The sequence below is a fragment of the Zingiber officinale genome, chromosome 1A (assembly GCF_018446385.1).
Source record: "Zingiber officinale cultivar Zhangliang chromosome 1A, Zo_v1.1, whole genome shotgun sequence".
Classification (NCBI taxonomy): domain Eukaryota; kingdom Viridiplantae; phylum Streptophyta; class Magnoliopsida; order Zingiberales; family Zingiberaceae; genus Zingiber; species Zingiber officinale.
This window is the reverse complement of record NC_055987.1, coordinates 65,431,314-65,441,935: the sequence shown is the minus strand read 5'-3', so window position 1 is coordinate 65,441,935 and position 10,622 is coordinate 65,431,314. Positions and strand designations below refer to the sequence as shown.

General features: G+C 38.0%; 1 non-coding gene across 1 annotated transcript; it reads left to right on the top strand.

Annotated features, from left to right (window-relative positions):
- Nucleotides 1-6,414: 6,414 nt before the first annotated feature.
- On the top strand, nucleotides 6,415-6,520 carry LOC122039170. The gene has a single exon (XR_006128059.1). It is a non-coding gene; the product is annotated as a small nucleolar RNA R71 (small nucleolar RNA).
- Nucleotides 6,521-10,622: the final 4,102 nt, after the last annotated feature.

Sequence of the window (10,622 nt, the reverse complement as noted above, 5' to 3'; positions counted from 1 at the left end):
AAGAAATTTCTATAATTTTAATTTTTCTACATGTGAATAATTTATAAAGAAGAAAAATAAAATATCTTTCCAATCTACAAATAAGGAAAGAGATCTAATCTCTTTCTTTAATCTTTTGTAGATCCTTTTAAAAGAGATATTTTAATTTTTAATCTGTCCAATAAATTATATCTTTCACATAAGAAAAATTTAAAATTAAAATTCTTTTAAATTTAATGGGGGCCGGCCACCTAAGCTTGGGTTCAAGCTAGGGCCGGCCACCCGTGAACCAAGGCTTGGCCGACCCTAGCTTGAACCACAAGCTAGCTTGGACGGCCCCTACATCATGGGTACGAAGGTGGGTATAGGTGGGTATAGTACTCTATAAATAAGAGGCTACGATAGGGACCGAGAGGAGGAATTGGTTTTGGTCTCCCGATAAAATTAAGCATCCCGTGTTCGCCCCGAACACACAACTTAATTTTATCAATAATAATTCATTCCACTAGAGAACTATTATTGAACTACCGCACCAATCCCAAATTACATTTTTGGGCTCCTTCTTATTATGTGTGTGTTAGTCTCCCTGTGTTTAAGATGTCGAATGTCCACTAATTAAGTGAGTTACTGACAACTCATTTAATTAATATCTTAATCCAAGAATAGTACCACTCAACCTTATCATCATGTCGGACTGAGTCCACCTGCAGGGTTTAACATGACAATCCTTATGAGCTCATCTTGGGAACATTATCAACCTAGATTTCTAGGACACAGTTTCCTTCTATAATCAATAACACACACTATAAGTGATATCATTTCCCAACTTATCGGGCTTATTGATTTATCAAACTAAATCTCACCCATTGATAAATTAAAGAAATAAATATCAAATATATGTGCTTGTTATTATATTAGGATTAAGAGCACACACTTCTATAATAACTGAGATCTTTGTTCCTCTATAAAGTCAGTATAAAAGAAACGACCTCTAATGGTCCTACTCAATACACTCTAAGTGTACTAGTATAATTATATAGTCAAGATAAACTAATTCCTAATTACACTACGACCTTCCAATGGTTTGTTCCTTTCCATTTTGGTCATGAGCTACTGTTTATAATTTATAAGGTACTGATAACACCATCTTCTGTATGTGGCACCACATACTATGTTATCTACAATATAAATTAATTGAACAACTACAACTAAATGTAGATAATTTGACCAAATGTGATTTTTTATTTAAAATAAATGTTTACAAAAGCTTAGGCTTTCAGTATACACTCTAACAAAGCAGGACCAAGATTGTCCCTCCGTACCCTACCAAGATAATATGCGTTTCTCTGCTTTGGCAAATTCAACAACACATGTGATCGAGGTAGTGATAGGTATCACGGCACGGTAGGCATTAGAGTTGACGTGATTTAGATCTAATCTAAATGATGATGTGTATCATATACTCGATAGATCTAATCTCATCGAAGGGTGCATCATGTGCACGACTTAGATCTAATCTAATCATTAGGCACTAATTAATTACTTAATCATGCATCACATATACACAAGCAATTAATTAAATTAATTCGTGATTAGTCATGGCCCTACTACGATCTTCTCAAGCCAATGAGAAGATCGGATGATCAACCTAGGGTCAACAGCTTCTCAAGCTCCTCCCTTTGACCACCTTGTGTTGCTCGCGCCTTCCTCGTAACTCCGTCTCGAGTGGACCTTCCACGGCTTCAATTCTGTACATTACAATTTTGAAACTCGAGTTACATTCAAGTCTAAACTAATTTACAACAAGTATATAAAATAGAGAAAGGCACGACGCGCAAGTCACGAATAAAAATACAACACGCACATCACAAGTAACGGCGCACAGGCCATAATATGAATTACAACACATTTATTCCAATCCAATTGGGTCTTTTGGGCCATGACCATCACAAATTATACATAATTCTAAATTATGTATTTTCTATAATATTCTGCAATTTTAATACCAATTTTTACAATTTTTATGAGTAAAAAATTCCTGGCGGTCCCGTTTAGCGGTTTTTGAGCATAATCGCGGAACGAATCCCCTTGCGGGGCCAGGGGCAGCGCCCCTACCCACGATCTAACCATCGCAATGATTCCTTAGCGATCCTACAGTGCCTTAGCCCGCTGTCCCAAAAGGATTTGGGGCGAAACCAAGCCATTTTGGAAAAATCTTCCTAGTAGCCGAAGCCTACAAGTGTCGAAACACATGTGCTTCGCTTCTACGAGAAAATTACCCATAAAAACTATAAAAAACCTAAATTTACAGAAAATAACAGAAGCTATATTTTTCATAAAAATCAAAAATAAACTCGTACAAGTCTTTGCACGTGGCTCTAATACCACTATTGGGTTTTTCGGGCCGCGAAAATCGCGTTTTCTCGTCGCGGAAACCCCGAAAGCCCCAGCCACCGGATCCGTGCAAAGAAAAATCTTTCGAAAAATACGAGTACGAGTTTCAACACTTTGATCTACAGTAGATCTACAAAGAGGAAAACTTTTATACCTTCGATGGGTGCCCTTTTCGTATCTTGCTCGTCCAACGGCTTGTCAGATCTCAAGATTGTCAACGTAGATAAATCTCTACACGTATCCACACGAACACACTAGATGGAGAAGGACCAAACAAGGTGTGCTAGCACCTAGGGTGTTCGGCCAAGGTAGGAGAAGGAGAGCAAGAAGAGAGAGCTCAAGGAGGAAGAAGAAGTGAATTGCCTTGAATGAGAAAAATGAATTCCCTTCACTATGTGTGGCCGGCCACAATTGTAGCTCCTCTACAATTAATGTGGCCGGCCACATTAAAATGAAAGGAGGCTTGTAACCTCCATGATGTGGCACACACTTAAGTAACCATGATGATGTGGAGCATCATCATTGGTCCACATCTTGCCAACTCACAAATGAGGTGGCATAAAGTCAAGTCAAACTTGACTCTTCATCTTCCTCTCAAGTCAAGTCAAACTTGACTTAATCTCTCTCATGGTTGATCTAATCCAACCATTTAATTCAAGTCAATTTAATATAATGAATCTAATTCATTTAATTAAACTGATTCAATGAGTTATAATCTAAATTAGACTCATTGAACACATGAATTAACTTGAGTCCAACTCAATTAGTCCAATTAGGATTACTCTTAATCCAATTTGATTCATCAAATGAATCTAATCCTTTTGGTTCATCATATGAACCTAATCTCCATCTAATTGTCCTTAGTGTGTGACCCTATAGGTTCTTGTAATGTTGGCAATGCCCCTAAACCCATTTAGGATCATAAGTAATGAGCGGTATCTATCAACACATCATTACTACCCATGTTACAAGAATGTTAAGATCCAACATCACCTTGTAACTACTAATTGTGACTCCTCACAATATATGACAAGTGTCCTTCTATCCTAAATATCTAGATTGATCAATGTGAGGCATAGATCGTGTCATCTTCTGATCAATCTAAATCTTGAACTCCAAGTAGACTCACTAAATCAAATGAGTTCAATATCTCATATTGACTCATTTGGGCATGGTCATGCACTTCATGGTCTTACTCTATCAAGAATATTGATGTCGCTCCCGTCATATAGAAGGGATAGATCTCATCTACATCACTCACATCCCTCTGCATAATTCGTTACATACCCAGTAATCGCCTTTATAGTCCACCCAGTTACGGGTGACGTTTGACGAAACCAAAGTACATAACTCCTTATGTAGGGAACCATGGTGACTTCAGGTCTAAGGACTAGTAGTCATACTAATAGCCACATGAGAAAGTATATGACACTCATATAACGATCCATGATACTTTCTCATGGTGGGTCATTCAGTATATATTCTCCAATGCATACCCATGTGTCAACTTGATATCTCTATATCCATGACTTGTGAGATCAAGTCATCGAGTTGACCTACATGCTAGTCTTATTGTATTAACATTGTCCCTGACTGTTAATACTCGACTAGGAATGATTAGGAGTAGTGTTCCCTATATCATCTCTCTATCGGTTCAACTAACCGATTGATATAGGTGAGAACCTTCTACTCAAGAACGCTATTATACTTAGTTTATTTGGCACCAATACAAGTAAGTATAATAACCAAAAATCAAATACCTTTATTTATATAAGAATATGATACAACAAGTCCATAATACAATCATCAAATGATTGGCTCTAGGGCTCTAACTAACAAACTATTCAAGCATCAAGTATAGGTGTAGTGAAGATAAGATCCTTAAGGTCAAGCCAAGACTAAAACTCATCTCCATAAGATACTTAGCTTATTTTATGCTACCCAAGATAGCGAAAAGAGGTACATTAAGCATACTACTAGCATCATTTACAACATCATGAATCTAGATAATGAATGTGCTAACATTTTCACTTAAAGAAAAGAAAGCATATAAGTGAAGTTTGATGTTCTCAAGATGAATGCCACAAGAAATCAAAACAAAATGCAAGACATAAGCAAAAATAAAAAAATAAACAAAGCAATTCAAATGCATCTAATGCATCCCCCTAGACTTAAACTTTTCATTGTCCCAATGAAAACTAAAAACAATGTGGAGGAGATTAAAAGTAACAGAAGTTACCAAATGATGCATGCCAAATGCCCATGTCATTAACTTCTCCATCATGTAATTACACTCCTCCTAATCTTTGAGTCTTATAAAAGAAGATTGACAACAAAAATTAAGTAGAGGATACATGTTTATTATAAAGAATGAAATTAAAGTAGAAAGAACTAAAGACAAATGAAAACAAAGAAAATGAACTTGCGTTGCCTCCCAAGAAGTGCTTGTTTAAGATCATTAGCTCGACCACCTCATTAGATTTATCGAAATCTCGCTCTTGGAGGGGTAAGATATTTCAACACCCTCCTACCAAGGGCTCTTATTATGGAGGGAGCTTTCAATATAGGAATTACAAAATGAAGTATTGCTCTCTCCATCTTCGGGTGGTATAAGACGGTTCAGATTGAGCTTGCAATTATTAACCCAAGTGAAATCTACACATGCAAAGAAAAAATAAATCTCCCACAAACATATTAGATAAGATAGAGCTATAACCATATTAAGATAAGCAGAATAAGAAATAAAAATTGAATCACATCCAACAAAGTCAATGATAGGTACCTCTATAAAATTTTCCAAAAGATCACAAGAAATACTAACCTTACTTTGCTGAGAAATACCTGAAATTTCTAAACATGTAGATGTGACTTCCTCTTAATCAAATGATGGTTCTGACTCTGGCTCAGGTGTTGATGATATCAATGATGCTGATTCTTGAGACTCTGCTAGCTCTACATAAGTCCCTACACATTGTTCCACAACATGATCAATTCTTACAACCTCTAAGGGTTGTGTGGACAAAGGTGGTGATCCTTGAGATGTTGCTTCGACAACATAGCTCCCTACACATTCTTCCATATCATCATCATCAACACATACATCAAAAAATAAACCAACATCTATATCCTTAATAGGAGAATCAATAACAAGAGGATCAATAACTTCACTTGCAGTTTTAAGTTGATCTACCACATCACATTTATCATCTGAAAATCCAATGTCACTATAACACCCTATAAAATTTGGAGGTAGATCTGAAAACTTATTTACCACTGCATTATCAATAAAATCCTCATCTGAAGAGTCCTCATCTTCATATACATTCAAAAATCTACACTCAACCATATTAGTGTCACAGGATTTACCGAAGTATTTATTTTCATTGTCCCCCACTAACCTTTGTGGAAAAGGAACCCTTAGTGAAGGTCCTGGGAAAGATTGAACTTCCTTTTTCCCAAATTCCCTTTGAGCTTTTGGAGGGGGTCCAACTTACTTATCTAGTGTTGGTATGATCAATCGTCGAGGGAAAGGTACTTGTGGCATTTGGGAACCTCTTGGAATAATGGAACTGAGTTCATGTGGTCTTCTATTGTTCTTCTCCTCAATTCTAAACATGTCCTTCTTCAGAAGTTCTTCATGATTTTTTTCAATTCTCAACCCAACATCATCACACTATTCACTAGATCTTGTCTGCGAAGGAGGGAGATCTTCTTTAAACCAATTTGAAACAATACTTTCAATCTTTGCCCCTAAATGTTTGAACTCCCCGTTCTGTGACTTGTGATTTTCAAAACTCATAGATGGTTGAGTTACAATTTGTTTGATAGGATCTATAGCATTTATGGCCTGCACTCCTTGAATGTTTGAGGGAGATTTCATCCAACTTATGTTCGACCATTCATGGAGGTTCAATGTCACTTGATCAATATGCTTCATCTACACTTTTGTCCATAAAAGAACCTCCAGCTGATGAATCCAATAAACTCTTGTCTGAGAAAGAAATTCCCCCATAAAATATGTGCAAAATCAACCATTTTTCAAAACCATGATGAGGGCACTGTCTTTGAAGACTCTTGAATCTATCCCAAGCTTCAAACAATGATTTTCCATATGCCTGAGCAAAATTTGTTATGTAATTCCTCATATACACTATTCTGCTTGGAGGAAAAAAATGATTCAGAAATTGCTTCTCCAATTGCTCCCAATTTGTGATACTTTGAGGATGGAGAGAATATAACCAAGTCCTTGCTTTATCCTTGATACTGAAAGGAAATGTCATCAATCGAACTGCATATGCTGACACTCCTTCACATTTCACTATATCACAAATCTCTAAAAATGTTTCAAGATACAGATAAGGACTTTCTGATACTTCTCCTCTAAATTTGTGACCATGTATCATGAAAATTAACTCTGGGACTAGTTGGAAACTTTCTGCTTAAATTTGAGGTTGCACAATGGGAGATGAAAATCTTGCAGAAAAGAGTGTAGAAAAATTTCTCATGCGCTTGCTTGACATGTTAGTGCTCATGGATATTCAAGAAAAAATTATAAAATGAAGAATCAAAGACAAGAAATAAAATGTTATATGAAAAGCAAGAAAGAAAATACAGAATTTAAATTGCAAGAAAGAAAGTGCATAATGAAAACAAGAAAGAAAAGACACAAGGGAAAAGAAATATGTTTAGAATAATTCATATGCTAATCAACAAATGTGTTTATAAGTTCTTGTTATTCTTGATGCCTTTACGAAGTTTGATCTTCTCTTACACAAGAACCATATTGCAAGATATGTTTACAAAAGAAAAGTAGAGAGGAAAAGAAAAGTTAGATCGAAAGAAAAATATAGAAAAGATGGACTAGGATGTCAGAAATCAAGATTGCAAAGTTAAAATTAGAATTGCAACAAAATGAATTGTCAAGAAGTAGAAAGATATGCAAAAATTATGAAAACAGAATTCTAAAGAATAGTTACAAATATGCTAATGTAAAGAAAAGTTATGTTATGGTTAGTCTAACTCAGTTGATAATCTCTAATGTTATAGCGCAGTCCCCAACAACGGTGCCAAAAACTTGTTGACTCTCCGCAAGTGTACGGATATGTCGTAAGTAATAATAAAAGATATTGAATCCAAAGGGACTGGAATAAGCACTAAAGATGTCTCAACGTGAGTTAGCTAAACAATCAATCAATTGATTTACAAAAGCTAAGTATGACTATGATATGTAAACAAAGAAATGAAAGAATAAGAAACAAGAATAAGGGTGACGATAAAGGGTATTATCTAGGAGTTTTGGTTTCTTTGTAAGGATTGTTCAATGTAAATGATCTACCAAATCTTATTCCTCAAATGTCCATCATTTGTAGAAGGTTGTCGGTTCCCTCTTGCAATAGACAACCGACCTATATCTAAACGTGATCAATTAGAAATGAATCTATGTTGTCCTTACACGGGCTTGCCTGTCACGTGCGTCCCTCGAATAATCAACATAGAATCCATCACTCCTCAACCGCATTGAGATATAATATTTAAACACATACAATCTATCCTACCCTCTTGAAATACCTAATTTCCCCTTCAAGATTACCCTTTAAATGTCCTCACATGGGTATGTTCCTGTCATGAACGTCCCTCGGAAAATCGAATGAGGAATTACCTCTACAAGATCCACAAGATATCTAAACATTCAATCAAGCATGGTAATTAAGCCCTAATCATAATAATCCACACATTAAAGAATAGACACAAACAGGGCAAAATCATAGAAATAGGAATTGGCACATCCACAAGAGTTTTACATCAAATCATCCTTACAATTGCACCCTCCATCCTAGAACAAGAAATCTACTCCATAAAACAAGGAAAGAATCCCCAAGAGATGAAGATTACAAGCATTCTTACCCCTCAAATCCAAGAAAAGAGAGAAAGAAATCTTATCAACAAAGAAGAACGTCTTCGGATCCAATTCTTTCTTTCCCGAAGTCGATTCGGTGAAGATCCACCCTTAGATCACCGGAAATCTCTCCAAGAATGGTGAGGAATGCCCCAATCTTGTTTCCCCCCCCCCAAAAAAAAAAAAAAAAAAAAGGGAAAAAATCCCCTTTGAAATGAAGAAGAAACCTTTATATAGAGGGGGAAATTCGGGCGCCACATGGCCCCAGGACCTGGCCGTGTGTGAGACACAGCCTGGCACACTCCCCTCTCTGCCTGTCTCACACGGCCGTGTGTGGTACACGGTCGTGGCTTGCTTCTGCCAATGCTCCCCTTGCACGGCCGTGTAGATCTACACGGCCGGTACTGCCTCCACCTCTAAAAACCTGGCACGGTCATGTGGTGTACACGGCCAGAGCCTTCTTGCTCATTGGAAACCTTACACGGCCGTGTGGTGTACACAGCTAGGGCCTCCCTGGTCTCTGGAAATCTTACATGGTCGTGTGGTGTACACGGCCTGGCTCCATTTGGCTTCAAATCTTGGCACGGCCGTGTGAGGTTTACACGACCGAGCCATCTTCCTTTCCTGCTGGAGCTACACAGCTATGGATCTCCACACGGCCTGGGCAACCCGCCATGGCAGGGTCATGTGAGGTTCAGGAATGGTGCCTTTCTCCCTTGCTTCACTTGTAAATTTGGCCTTGAACATGAAAGCTTCACCAAATTTAACTCTTGTGTACAGAAAATGCACAAAAGCATATCTCCGTACAAAAAGAGTAAATATGCTAAAAGGAAAGCTGGAAGTATGAAAATACGTAAACAAAGCATGTACAAAGTATGTGAATGTGTGTCAAAACATGCTAAACAAGTATATACAATCTACACACATCATAGGTGAGGGCGTGTTCCCTGAAAGAGGGAACAGTAGGCGTCGATTCGACCTAGGGTTTCCGGTTGGAAATCTGAAGTCAGAACCGGACAACACGAACGTTGTCAAACATTTCATCTATTATGTTTGTTATGTGCTAACCTTGTTTTATAGGATATGTTTGTGTTTTTGGATTAACATGCCTTGCAGGTATGAGAGAACAATGTTTTCCCTCCGATGAACAGTGTCTGAGGCGCCTCCATGGAGCTTGGAGGCACCTCGGGTGCAAAGGAGCTAAAGTCTGCGCACAACAGAGCTAGAAGCACCTCAAAGGATATGGAGGTGCCTCAGACTGCTTGGAGGCGCCTTGGAGTGGCCATGGAGGCGCCTTCAAATGGATTAGAGATGAAGTTTTCAGCGCTGATCCATGCGGCAGACTTGGCAGGTTTGAGGCGCCTTGATTGGGCTTTGAGGCGCCTCTAGCAGGCTTTATAAGGGGTCTCGAACAACAACCATGGAACAACAATTCTAAAGTGATCCTACTACAACGTGCTGCTAACGAGATGCTCTGACTAAGCTATGACAAGTCCTTGACAACCCAAAGCTTCATCTTCTCTAAATTCTATTGTCGGTATAGCTTTATTATTTCAATTTTGTAATACTTAATCTGTACTTTGTGTTTTGATAGTGAATTTCCTGAAGTAAACGCTCAACGAGCGTGGGCCTTGGAGTAGGAGTCGCCCAAGGCTCCGAACCAAGTAAAAATACTTGGGTCATTTTATGTGTTTGTCTTTAATTTATTCCGCTGCTTAACTCTCGTCAAGTTTTCCGATTACAAAACACGTGAAAGCCACGAGCGCTATTGACCCCCCCTCTAGCGCGATCTCGATCCAACAATATGCTGGTTTACCAGGCAAATGACTTGCTTCCTGTGGGTTACACTGATTTGGATTTCTAATCAGATAGGGATAATAGTAAGTCAACCTAGGGGTTTTGTGTTTACTTTAGGAGGTGGAGCCATAATAATGGAGGAGTGTTAAGCAGAAATGCGTTTCAGACTCCACTATGGAAGCTGAGTATATGGCAGTCTCTGAGGCAGCTATAGAAGTTGTATGGCTTGGAAACTTCATGATGGACCTAGATATGATCCCTGGTTTGCCCAAAATTATTACAGTGTATTGTGATAATAAGTGGTGCAGTAGCAAACTTGAAGAAACCACAAGCCCATAAGGCAAGTAAACACATAGAGCGTAAGTACCACCCAATACGAGATATCGTATAATGAGGAGAAGTTGTTATCGCCTAAATTGCATCAGCAGATAACCTAGATCTTTTCACTAAGGCCCTTAAGGCAAGAGCTTTTGATGGACATGTTGAAGGGATGGGAATCAGATGTATGGCAGCATAGTCTTTTAGTATAAGTGGGAGATTGTCACGATATATACTA